Source organism: Trichechus manatus, unplaced genomic scaffold, assembly GCF_000243295.1.
Source record: "Trichechus manatus latirostris isolate Lorelei unplaced genomic scaffold, TriManLat1.0 scaffold00077, whole genome shotgun sequence".
Taxonomy (NCBI): Eukaryota; Metazoa; Chordata; class Mammalia; order Sirenia; family Trichechidae; genus Trichechus; species Trichechus manatus.
The window spans coordinates 11,205,706-11,219,808 of NW_004444013.1; the positions used below are offsets into that span (position 1 = coordinate 11,205,706).

Sequence of the window (14,103 nt, forward strand, 5' to 3'; positions counted from 1 at the left end):
ACAGCAAAACATACACCAATTCAACCGTTTCTACATGTACAATTCAGTGATATTGATTACGTTCTTCGAATTGTGCAATCATTCTCATTCTCCTTTTCTGACTTATTCCTCCCCTGTTAAAATAAACTCACTGTCCCCTAAGGTTCCTATCTAATCTTTTGAGTTGTTCTTGTCAATTTGGTTCCATATAGACAGATCTTGAAAGAGCACAATGCCCAGACCAAAACCAAACCCAACCTGTTGCTGTCGAGTCGATTCCAACGCATAATAACCATATAGGACAGAGTAGAACTGCCCCATAGTGTCTCCAGGGAGCAACTGGTGAATTCAAACTGCAAACGTTTATGTTTAGCAGCCGTTGTTATTAACCACTGCACTACCAGGGCTCCCAATGCTCAAAGAGACATTTTTTAGTTGTTAAGCTAAACTATTGCTTGGTTTTAAGAAGACTTCAGGGTATATTTTGATCTAAGGTTCAAAGATTATCTCAGGGCAATAGTTTCAGGGGTTCATCCAGCCTCCATGGCTCCAGAATGTCTAGAGTCCATAAAAATTTTAAATTCTGGTCTACATTTTCCCCCTTTTGATCAATATTTGGTTTTGTGTGTATGTGCGTGTGCAAGTGCATGTGTGTGGATGATTGACTTACTTCTCTCAACATAATGTTCTCCATGTTCATTGTCATGGATTTAATTGTGTCCCCCCAAAATATGTGTCAGGTTGGCTAGGCCATGATTCCCAGTAAGATGTGATTGTCCATCATTTTGTCATCTGGTGTGATCCTATGCTTTGTGAATCCTATCTCTATGATGTTAATGAGCCAGAATTAGAGGCAGTTATGTTAATGAGGCAGGACTCAGTCTATGGGATTAGGTTGTGTCTTAAATTAATCTCTTGAGATATAAAAGAGAGAAGTGCCAAGAGACAGGAGGACTTCATATACCAAGAAACAAGAGCCAGGAGAATAGCACACACTTGGGAACCGGGGTCCCTGTGCTGAGAAGCTCCTCGATCAGGGAAGATTGATGACAAGGACCTTCCCCCAGAGCCAACAGTGAGAGAAAGCCTTTCCCTGGTGTCTCAGTCATCTAGTGCTGCTCCAACAGAAATACCACAAATGGATGGATTTAGCAAAGAGAAGTTTATTCTCTAACAGTCCAGTAGGCTACAAGTCCAAAATCAGGGCATCAGCTCCACGAGAAGGCTTTCTCTCTGTCAGCTCTGGAGGAAAAGTCCATGTCTTCAGTCTTCCTTTGGTCTGGGAGCTTCTGTGCGCAGGAACGTCAGGTCCAAAGGATGCTCTCTGCTCCCGGCACTGCTTTCTTGGTAGTATGAGGTTCCCATGTGTCTCTGCTCACTTCTCTGTTTTATATCTCAAAAGAGATTCATTAAGACACTAATCTTGTCAACCTCATCAGTATAACCTCATCACAGTGATAGAATTTATAACACATGAGGAGATCACATATAATCTCATCATAGTGTAGAGTTTACAACACATAAGGAAATCATATCAGATAACACAATCATACAATAGTGGGAATCATGACCTAGCCAAGGTGCTACACACATTTTTGGGGGGACACAATTCAATCCATGACACCTGGAGCTGGCACCCTGAATTTGGACTTCTAGCCTGCTAGACTGTGAAAGAATAAATTTATCTTTGTTGAAGCCATCCACTTGTGGTATTTCTGTTATAGCAGCACTAAATAACTAAGACATTCATCCATGTTCCAAGATGATTCGGGAATTCATTTTTCTTTATTGCTGAGTAGTATTCCATTGTCCTCATTTACTTTTAACTTGGACAATGTTTTATTCAGTGGTTAATGATAATATTTGTTTTAATGAGGGTTTCACTCCATCCTTGTTAGAAATTTTGGTTTTATGGATTGGATTTCTAGATTTAAAACAATCTCTCTTCCATGTTTGCCATAGAGCCTTCCCATTCATTCCCTGCCCTCTGCTTCTGTGCTGTGGTTTTCACTGTGGGAGTTTTCTCTCCTCTGACTTGCCCTCCTCAGGTGACATCTACAGGCGGTTGCAAGATTTATGCCCACAAGCAAAGAAGAACCAAGAGGTATGGAGAACTCAGTGCTCCCCTGGAAAGAAATATTCTGGTGCTCACACACACACAAAGTTTTATAAGAACTTTCAAAGTTTACTTCTTATGGATAGCGTTAATACTTAATAGTGGTGGAATAATTTGGAAGAGGATAGCGGTGGTGGTTGCACAACATGAAGAACATAGTCCATGTCACTGAATTGTGACGTTGTGAAAAGTGTTGAATTGGCAAATGTTTTGTTACATATATTTTTACCGCAATAAAAAAAAAAAGCCCTAATGCTTTATATAGACTTTAACTAGAAATTTCCCTTCCAGGAACTTACAATTAAAAAAAAAAAAGTGTGGGAGACTGTCATAGTTATGTACAGCTGCTATAACACAAATACCACAAGTGGGAGGGTTTAACAAACAGAAATTTATTTTCTCACAATGTAGGAGGCTAGAAGTCCTAATTAAGGGTGCCAGCTCTAGCAGAAGGCTTTCTCTCTGTGTCAGCTCTGGATAAAGATCCTTATCTCTTCTGAGCTTCTGCTCCTGGGCAATCTTCACCTGGCATGGCATCTCACTTCCTCCACTTCTGCTTCTCTAGCTTGCTTGTTTAATCTCTTTTTATATTTCAAAAGAGATAGATTTAAGACACTCCCTACACTATTTCAGTCTCATTAACATAACAAAGATAATCCATTCCCAAACGGGATTATAACCACAGGCATAGAGGTTAGGATTTACAACACATATTTTTGGAAGACATAATTCAATCCATAACAGAGACCTTCAATGGTCAAAATGGAGTATCAGGGACTAGGTTAACCCTCCTGCTTTAACCATCTAAAAAACTGGATGGAACATATGAAACAATAGTTTTTAGACATGAGACAAGGGACAGTGCAGGACCATGATCCCTGATACAGGGGAAGCAAGTGAAGTGAGGAGTGTCCAGGGTGCAGTGCAAGGAGAGGAGCCTGGACAGAGCCTGATAGACTCCCTGAGTTAAGGAGATGGTGTTGAGGGTTCAGGAAGCCAATGCAGCTAGAGTTTGCAGGGTGAGTACCAGAGGAGAGAGCTCTGGAAATCTGTGGAGGGTCTCTCTTGAGTCTTCACTGACTATTAACAGTGTATCCATGTGAAGAAAAGAAGCCCTGGTGGCACAAATGGTTAAGCACTCAGTTGCTAACCAAAAGGTTGGCAGTTCAAACCCACCCAACAGCTCTGTGTTAGAAAGACATGATGATCTGCTTCCATAAAGATTACAGCCAAGAAAACCCTGTGAGGTAGTTCTACTCTGTCACATGGGTTGGAATTGACTTGATGGTACCCAACAGCAACATGTGAAGAAACTACCTGTTTTAGCTACCTAGTGCTGCTATAACAGAAATATCACAAGAGGGTAGATTTAACAAACAGAAATTTATTTTCTCACAGTTTAGGAAGCTAGAAGTCTGAATTCAGGCCTCCGACTCTAGGAGAAGGCTTTCTCTCTCTGTCAACTCTGGGAGAAGGTCCTTCCTTGTCTCTTCAGCTTCTGATTCCTGGTTCCTTGAAGATCTCCATGTGGCTTGGCATCTGTCTTCCCCCATCTCTGCTTGCTTGATCTGTACATTTTATAACTTGTAAGAGATTGACTCAAGACACACCCTACACTACTTCTGCCTCATTAACATGACAAAGACAACCCATTCCCAAATGGGATTATAACCACAGGCATTTGTTCTTATTTTAGTTTGCCGTAGAGTCAGTTCTGACTCATAGCCACACTGTGTAAAACAGAATGAAACACTTCCTGGTCCTGCACTATCCTCACAGTCATTGCTATGTTTGAGACTGTTGTTGCAGCCCCTGTGTCAGTCCATCTCATTGAGGTTCTTCCTCTTCTTTGCTGACCCTCTAGTTTACCAAGCATGATGTCCTTCTCCAGGGACTGATCCCTCCTGATAACATGTCCAAACTATGTGAGATGTACTTTGATTTACCACACATATTTTTGGGGGACACAATTCAATACATAACACTGTCCAAGACCCGGGAAAGAACCGTATGAAAGAAGCAGGTGGAACAACTGCAGAGTGCTCACAGAGCCAGGAATTAGTTTGTGTTCTCAGCAGCCAGAGTGGGAAAACTTCATCATATACGGGCATCTAGGAGAGCACTCAGGGTATTGCCTCAGTGGTGGGACAAAACTGCTCCTAGATGAAAAAGTGTTCTGGTTCCACCTAACAAAGCTTAGAAGCAAGCCTCAGAAGGATCCAACTTGACAGAAAGTTTAGTAACAGGTATTGGTGATGGTTATGCAACATGACTGGTGTTTCTGAATTATACACATGAAAGATGTTGAATTGGCAAATATTGTGTTATCTACATTTTTACAATTTAAAAAATTCCTTAAAAAAAAAAAGAGTAACTATTTCCAAGTAACTTAACTGTGCCCCAGAATAAAGCTCAAAAAAATTTTTTTTAATATAGAAGAATATTCAACAACCAACAAGGTAAAATTCACAATACCTGGCATTTCGTAAAAAATTACCAGGCATGCAAAGAAGCAAGGATTACAACCCATAATGAGGGGGAAAAAAATCAATCAAGTGAAGTGGCCCAGATGATAGAATTAGTAGATAGAGAAATTAAAACAGTTCTATACTATATTTGGGAGCCCTGGTGGCACAGTGGTTAAGAGCTCGGCTGCTAACCAAAAGGTCAGCAGTTTGAATCCACCAGTTGCTCCTTGGAAATCCTATGGGGCAGTTCTACTCTGTCCTATAGGGTCACTATGAGTCGGAATCGACCCGACGACAACGGGTTTGGGATTTTTTATACTATATTTGACGTGTTCAAGGAAATATAGGAGAATATGAACATGTTAAGGGGAAACATGGAAGACATGCAAGACCCAAACTGAACTTCTAGAGATGGAAGAATACACTGAGTGACTTTATTTTTTGGAGCAGTTTTAGGTTTGTAGAGAAATTGTGCAGAAAGTACAGAGAGTTCCCATACACCTTCTCCCCTGCACATCTTCCATTCAACATGTTCCAGCGTAGACACACTATTATTAATTAAAGTCCATAGTTTACACTGGGGTTCACTCTTTGGTTTGTACATCCTATGGGCTTTGACAAATGCATAATGCCATGTGTCCACCATTACAGTATCATACAGAATAGTTTCACTGCCCTAAAAATGCCCTTGCTCCACCTGTTCATCCCTCTTGCCTTTCCTAGAGCCCCTAGCAATCACTAATATATTTACTATTTCTATAGTTTTGCCTAAGGAGCCCTGTTGATGCCCAACTGCTAACCTTTCTCCACTGGAGAAAGACCTGGCTATCTGCTCCCATAAAGACTGTAGCCTAGAATAACCTATAAGGCAGGTCTACTCTGTCACACGGAGTTGCTATGAGTTGGAATAGACTTGACAGCGCCTAACAACAGCAACATAGTTTTGCCTAAGGAGCCTGGGTGGTGCAGGTGGTTTGTGATCAGCTGCTAACCTAAAGTTTGACAGTTCAAATCCACCCAGGCCTGGTGATCTCCTTCCAGCAAGATTAAAGCAAGAAAACCCTATGGAGAAGTTCTATTCTGTAACACAGGTCACTATGAGTCAGAATCAACTCTCCGGCAATGCGTTTTGGTGTTTTGTTTTGTTTTAATAGTTTTGCCTCTTCAGAATGTCATATAGTTGGAATCATACAGTATGTAGTCTTTTCAGACTGGCTCCTTTCGCTTGGCACTATACATTTAAGGTTCCTGTACGTCTTTTTGGAGCTTGATAGCTCATTTCTTTGTATTGCTGAAGAATACTCAATTGTATGGATGCACCACAAGTTTGTTTATTCAGTTACCTATTTAACGAACATCTTGGTTTCTTCCAATTTTTGACAACTACTCATAAAGCTGCTATAAATATTGATGTGCAGGTTTTTATGTAGACATACATTTTCAGCCCATTTGGGTAAATACATAGGAACATGGCTGCTGGGTCAACGGCAGGCCTATGTTTAGCTTTGTGAGAAACTGCCAGACTGTCCTCCAAAGTGGCTGCACCATTCTGCATCCCCACCAGCAACGGATGAGGGTTCCCGTTCCACCTCCTCTCCAGCAATTAGTATCACACATTTTTGTGTTGTTGTTGTTGAGAATATACACAGCCAAATATACATCAACTCAACCGTTTCTACATGTACAATTCAGTGACATTGATTACATTCTTCAAGTTGTGCAGCTATTCTCACCCTCCTTTTCTGAATTGTTTGTCCCCCATTAACATAAACTCACTGCCCCCTAAGCTTCCCATCTAATCTTTGGAATTGCTGTTGTTAGTTTGATCTCATATAGATTGCTGTTGTTACTTTGATCCCTTAAAAGAGCATAATGCTCAAGGCAGACAGTTTTTTTACTAGTTAAGTTGTACTACTGTTTGGTTTTAAGAAGACTTCAGGGGATATTTTTGGTTTAAGGTTTAAAGATGATCTGAGGGCAATAGTTTCAGGAGTTCATCCAGCCCCTTGACTCCTGAAAGTCTGCAGTCCATGATAATTTGAAATTCTGTTTTCCCTCTTTTGATCAAGGTTATTCTATAGAATCAACACATTTGTTTTTTATAATCAACTTTATTTAGACTCCAATCCCTCCCATTCTTTCAGGGGGTAGGAATTCAATCTCAGTCATTCCTGGGGTTTTATGCCCAGCGACACTCCCTCGCCTAACCCCAATCCCGGTTATCGTTTCTCAACCTCGGCACTATTAACTTTTTGGGCTGGGTAATTCTTTGTTGTGGGGGATTATTCTATGCACTGCAGAATGTTTAGAAGCAACTACCCACTAGATGCCAATAGCACCCTCCCCAGTTGTAACAGCCAAAAATGTCTCCGGACAGTGCCAAATATCCACTGGAGGCAAAATTACCCCCAGCTGAGAACCACTATAAACGAGTTGCCTTTGAGTGAATTCTGACTCATAGCGACCCTATAGGACAGAGTAGAACTGCCCCATCGGGTTTCCAAGGCTGTAATCTTCATTGAAGCAGACTGCCACATCTTTCATCCGTGGAGTGGCTGGTGGGTTTGAACCGCCAACATTTCGGTTAGCAGCCGAGCGCTTAACCACTGTGCCACCATGGCTCCTCTGAGAACCACTATACCAAAACAAAAAACAAAAAAAAACCAAACCTGTTGCCATTGAGTCAATTCCGACTCATAGTGACCCCATAGGACAGAGTAGAACTGCCCCCTAGGGTTTCCAAGGAGCGGCTGGTGGATTTGAGCTGCTGACCTTTTGATTAGCAGCTATAGCTCTTAACTACTGAGCCACCAGGACTCTGAGAACCACAATACTAGAGCCAAATTACTTATAGTTCACCACACATATCAAGCTGTTTTATGACTCTGAGCTTTTGCTTATGCTGTTCCAGGAAACTTGGAAGGACACGTCACAAGAGAAGATATATAAATGATTAACATTTGAAAAGGTACTCAATCTTATTAGTTATCAGGAAAATGCAAATTGAAACCACAATGAAATACTAACGTACATACACCCCATAGAAGAACGGCTAAAATTCCAACTACAGAGCATTCCGAGGGTTGGCAAGAATACGAAGCAAATGGAACTCTTTCTGCATGCTGGTGAGAGAGTAGATATTATCTACTGAAGTTGAACACATACATACTCTACCACCCTGTATTCCATTCCTAGGAATATACCCAATAGAAATGTGTACATATATGAAGCAAGAGATATATGTAAGAACATTCATAGAAGCAACTAGCAATAACCCAAATAACCATCAACAATAGGATGAATAAATATATTGTGGAATACTATAACAGCGATGAATATAAATGAGCTGCCGCTATATGCAACAGCATGGATAAATCTCACAACAATGATAAGTGACAGCAATGACACACAAAAAAAACTCTGTTGCCATCGAGTAGATATCAACTCATAGTGATCCTATAGGACAGAGTAGAACTGCCCCATAGGGTTTCCAAGGCTGTAAATCTTTAAGGAAGCAGGCTACTACATCTTTCTCCTTCAGAGCAGCTGGTGGGTTCGAACTACTGACATTTTGGTTAGCAGCCAAGCACTTAACCACTGTGCCACCAGGGCTCCTTATGACACACATAAATGTACACATATACAAAAGCACATCCTGTAGTTTCCATTCACATAAAGTTCAAAAACTAATCTCTAATGTTAGATGTCAGATAATGATTATCTTTGGGAGGAGGGAGAGAGTAGTGACCAGGAGAAGGGTTGGGAGCTTTTGGTGTGCTGGTAATGTTACATGGATGTGATCACTTATTTCATTAAGTTGTACACATGATTTGTGCACTTTATGTAAGTATGTATATTACATTGGAATAAAATTTTGTATACAGATAAAATAAACACAGTGCTGGGTATAAAAATAACAGGGATAAAATTCTTTAATAGCTTCTGAGGTAGATTAAAAATGGACACAAATTATTTGTAGCTCCTACTCTCAAGAGGTAGAGTTCAGATTGGCTTGATGATTTGCTTTGTCCAATAGAATGCGGTGGAAATGATGGTGCATTTGTTCCAAGTCCAAGCCTCAAGAGATCTTACCGATCTCTTCATCCTCTTGGAATACTGAGACAACCATGCTATGAAGAATCCCATTTTAGTCTCCTTAAGAATGAGAGACCAATCAAAACCACAATGAGATATCACCTCACTCCCATTAGAATGGCAATGATCAAAAAAACAAAAAACAACAAGTGATTGTGAGGTTGTGAAGAAACTGGAACTTTCATCCATTGCTGGTAGGAATGTAAAATGGTGCAGCCACTGTGGAAAACAGATTGGTAGTTCCTCAGAAAGTTGAACACAGAACTACCATATGACCCAGCAGTCCCAGTCCTAGGTATACACCCAGAAGAGGTGAAGACAGGAATGCAAACAGAAACCTGTACACCAATGTTCATTGCAGCACTTTTTACAACGGCCAAATGTGGAAACAGCCTAAATATCCATCAACAGATGAATGGATAAAGAAAATGTGGTATATCCATATAATTGAATATTATGCAGATGTAAAGAGAAATGAAGTCCTGATCCATGCCACAACATGGATGAACCTTGAAAACATCACTCTGAGAGAAATAAGTCAGTTATAAAAGGAAGAATACTGTATGATCTCACTTATATGAAATAAGCGAATATATAGAAACAAAAGATTATTGATGGTTATGGGGGGAGGAAGGGGTCAGGGGGAGTTTTTGTTTGGGAGTCATTGAGTTTGTGTTAATAGTGAGGGAATATTTTGGAAAAGGGCAGTGATAATGGTGGCACAACATGAAAAATGTAATCAGTCATTGAATTGTAAATGTGGAAGTTGTTGTGCTGGCGAATTTTTTGATATGTACATTTTCACCACAATTTAAAAAAAAAAAAAAGAATGAGAGACCATTTGGAAAGAGAGGCTCAGTCATTCTAGCTGTCTCAGTAGTCCTAACTGAGACCCCAGACATATGAGTGAGCTCAGCTGATGAGCCATCCAAGCTGAGCCCAGTCCAAATTGCTGACCCACAGAATTGTTAGCAAATAAAATGGTTGTTCTTCAGAGGCACTAAGTTTTAGAGTAGTTTTTGAAATAGCAATAGAAAAGTGATACAACCTCCCATTGCATTTAGGATAAGATACACTTCAGGGTCTTCATACATATTGTTCCCTCTGTCTGGACCACTCCCCCAATGCCCAACACACCCCAACATTCCCCTACTCCAACACCTTTGCCTGGTTAATCCCCTGAGCATCTTTCAGATCTCAGGTTAAACAGCATCTCTTCAATGAAGCCGTTTCTGAACCCCAGTTGTTACTTCAATCATACCAACCTCTTCTTTTCCTTCATACACTTGCCATATTTATTTGTGTATTTAGTGGTTAAATGGTTCTCTAACCAGCTGTTAAGTTCTTTCAAGTTAGGATCTTTACAGGCATACTTAATTTTATTGTGCTTAGCTTTATTGCACTTCACAGATACTGTGTTTTTTACAAACTGAAGATTTGTGGCAGCCTTGCACTAAGCAAGTCTGTTGGCATCATTTTTCTAACCGCATGCGCTCACTTCATGTCTGTGTCACATTTTGATAATTCTCACAGTATTTCAAACTTTTTCATTATTATTATATCTGTTATGGTGATCTGTGATCAGTGATCTTTAATGTTACTGTTGTAATTGTTTTGGGGTGCCACGAACCACATCCACATAAGATGGAAAACTTAATTGATAAATGTTGTGTGTGTTCTGACTGCTCTACTGACCAGCAATTCCTCCGTCTCTCTCCCTCTATTCGGGCCTCCCTATTCCCTGAGACATGACAATATTGAAATTAGGCCAATTAATAACCCCACAGTGGCCTCTAAGTGTTCAAGTGAAAGGAAGAGTCGCACATCTCTCACTTGAAATCAAAAGCTAGAAATGATTAAGCTTAGTGAGGAAGGCATGTCAAAAGCCAAGATAGGCCGAAAGCTACGCCTCTTATGCCAAATGGTTAGCCAAGTTGTGAATGCAAAGGAAAAGTTCTTGAAGAAAATTAAAAGTGCTATTCCAGTGAACACACAAATGATAAAAAAGTGAAACAGACTTATAGCTGATACGGAGAAAGTTTTAGTGGCCTGGAGAGAAGATCAAACCAGCCACAACATTCCCTTAAGCCAAAACCTAATCCAGAGCAAAGTCTTAACTCACTTCAATTCTAGGCAGGCTGAGAGAGGTGAGGAAGCTGCAGAAGAAAAGTTTGAAGCTAGCAGAGATTGGTTCATGAGATTTAAGGGAAGATGCTGTCTCCATAACATAAAAGTGCAAAGTGAAGAAGCAAGTGCTGATACAGAAGCTGCAGCAAGTTATCCAGAAGATCTAGCTAAGATAATTCATGAAGGTGGCTACACTAAACAACAGATTATCGATGTAGACATAACAGCCTTATATTGGAAGAAGATGCCATCTAGGACTTTCATAGCTAGAAAGGAGAAGTCAGTGCCTGGCTTCAAAGCTTCAAAGGACAGGCTGACTCTCTCATTAAGGGCTAATGCAGCTGGTGACTTTAAGTTGAAGCCAATGCTCATTTACCATTCAAAAAATCCTAGGGTCCTTAAGAATTATGCTAAATCTACTCTGCCTGTGCTGTATAAATGGAACAGCAAAGCCTGTATGACACCACATCTGTTTATAATGTGGTTTACTGAATAGTTTAAACCCACTGTTGAGACCTACTGCTCAGAAGAGGATTTCTTTCAAAGTATTACTGCTCATTGACAATGCACCTGGTTACTCAAGAGCTCTGCTGAAGATGTACAAGAAGATTAATGTTGTTTTCATTCCCACTAAATACCACATCCATTCTGCAGCCCATGGATCAAGCAGTAATTTAGACTTTTAAGTCTTATTATTTAAGAAATACATTTTGTAAGGCTGTAGCTGCCATAGTGATTCCTCTGATGGATCTGGGCAAAGTAAACTGAAAACTTCCCAGAAAGGGTTCACTAAAATGGTGTCTAGAATGGATGCCATTAAGAATATTTGTGATTCATGGGAGGAGGTCAAAATATTAATAGGAGATTGGAAGAAGTTGATTCCAACCCTCATGGATGACTTTGAGGGGTTCAAGACTTCAGTGGAGGAAGTAACTAGATATGGTGGAAATAGCAAGAGAACCAGAATTACAAGTGGAGCCTGAAGATGTGACTGAATTCATGATAAAACTTTAATGGATAAGGAGTTGTTTCTTATGGATGAGCAAAGAAAGTGGTTTCTTGAGGTGGTATCTATTCCTGGTGAAGATGCTGTGAACATTATTGAAATGACAAAAAAGGAGTTAGAATACAACATAAACTTAGTTGATAAAGCAGCAGCAGGGTTTGAGAGGATTGACTCCAATTTCGAAGTTCTTTCTATCATGGATAAAGTGCTATTAAACAGCATCACATGCTACAGGGAAATCTTTCGTCAAAGGAAGTGTCAGTCAATGCAGCAAACTTCACTGTTATCTTATTTTAAGAAATTGCCACAGCCACCCCAACCTTCAGCAACCACCACCCTGGTCAGTCAGCAGCCATCAACATCGAGGCAAGACCTTCCTCCAGCAAAAAGATTACAACTCGCTGAAGTCTCAGAAGATGATTAGCACTTTTTAGCAATAAAGTATTTTTAAATTAAGGTATGTACATTGTTTATTTAAACATGCTATTGCACACTTAATAGACTACAGTATAGTTTAAACATAACTTTTATATGCACTGGGAAACCAAAAAAATGGTATGACTTGCTTTATAGTGATATTCAGTTTATTGCAGCAATCTGGAACCGAACCCGCATTATCTCCGAGGTGTGCCTGTATCTGTTTTGTTTTCCACTGCAGCCCCCCCGCCACGTAGATAAAAAGTGCTTGGCACTAAGTTGATGCTCAACAAATACGTTTGAATGAATGAACATTAAATATCTTGAGGAAGAGTCAATAATGTGAGAAGCTGTTGCCATTCATACTGCTAATCAAATAGGATATTTGGATTTTATCTTGACCTTGGTTTTGGTCTGTCAGGAACCACTGAAACATGAGGTCAGAGAGCAAAAAATTTCTGAAAATGGAATTTTAGTTTAGAAGGTATAACCTGCTTGTTTCTCAATTCAGTTTAAAGAAGATCTTACGAAGTATTTTTAAATTTTATTTTGTAAATATACAAACATATACAAAAGTAGAAAGAATAACATAATCAATTCCTGTGCACTCATATATAATTTTCTGATCTTGTCTCATCTGTTCTCTGCCCTCTTTCCCCCCTTTTTTGCTGGAGTATAAAGCAAATCCCAGCTAGAGTATCACTTCACCTGTGGTTGCTTCAGTATGCATGTGATGTGTTCTTTTCATAATACCCAAAATCCTTACACAGCCTGGAGTGCAAACCAGGAAAGTCTAGGGTTACTTATATAAAAAAATTTAGCGCTAGGATTTTGCACAAATATATATAATATTAACCAACACTTTTTAAATTAACCTGAAGTTATGGGACTAGAGCATTTTAAGTCTTGTCCAAGTGAAGAATTAAAAAATTAACAACTATGCCATTATTAGAAATTGGCCTATTTGCCTCATATCTAGATGTGCATGTTTATTTTGTTTTCCAAAAATGAATAAAAGAACTAAAGATTTCGGCATTGTCATCTATTTACTTGTATATGTAGCTAAACTCACTTTTGCTAAATAAACAGGACATGTATTACCTACGTGCAGTTCTCTTGGGTTCATTGTTGAGCAATTTTTATTTCCAAAATTTAATTTCTTTCTGGTGTTAGAGGTGATTAATCTTGATTAACAAACAAATAAAAAATAAACAGCACCCCAAAGTGAACAAAGAAACCCTCCAGTGCATTGCCGGTGGGAATGTAAAATGGTTCAGCCACTATGGAAAACAGTTTGGAGGTTCTTCAGAAGGATAAACATAGAACTACCATATGACCTAGCAATTCCGCTCCTAGGTATATACCCAAGAGACTTGAAAGCAGGGACTCAAACAGATATGAGGACACCAAAGATTCATTGCAATATTATTCACAATAGGCAAAAGGTAGAAACAACCCAAGTGTCCATCAACAATGAATGGATAAATAAAATGTGGTCTATTCATATGATGAAACATTATTCAGTCATAAGGAGAAATGAAGCTCTGATGCATGCTACCATGTGAATGACCCAGACATAAAAGGACAAATGTTATGTGATTCCACTTACGTGAAATATTTAGGCTAGGCAAATACATAGAAACCAAAGTTTATTCGAGGTTACCAGGGGTTGGGGGAGGAGGAGATGGGGAGTTACTACTTAAGCAATACTGAGTTTCCGTTTCAGTGATGAAAAACTTTTAGAAATGGATAGTGATAATGGTTACACAATATGGTGAACATAACATCACTGAGTTGTACATTTGAAAATTTAAAATGGCAAATTTTTTGTTACATATATTTTACCACAATTAAAAAAGCAAAAAAAAAAAAAAAAAAAAAAAAACTACCTTGGC

The 14,103-nt window shown here is 39.4% G+C and overlaps 1 protein-coding gene across 1 annotated transcript in view; it reads left to right on the forward strand.

The window, feature by feature from the left end:
• Window positions 1–12,021: 12,021 nt before the first annotated feature.
• Window positions 12,022–14,103, forward strand: part of LOC101353761 (oncomodulin) — a 28,034-nt gene continuing 25,952 nt past the window's right edge. The window contains exon 1 of the mRNA XM_004380814.2: window positions 12,022–12,248. The gene's annotated coding sequence lies outside the window, so the exon portion shown is untranslated. The remainder of the gene's footprint in view (window positions 12,249–14,103) is intronic.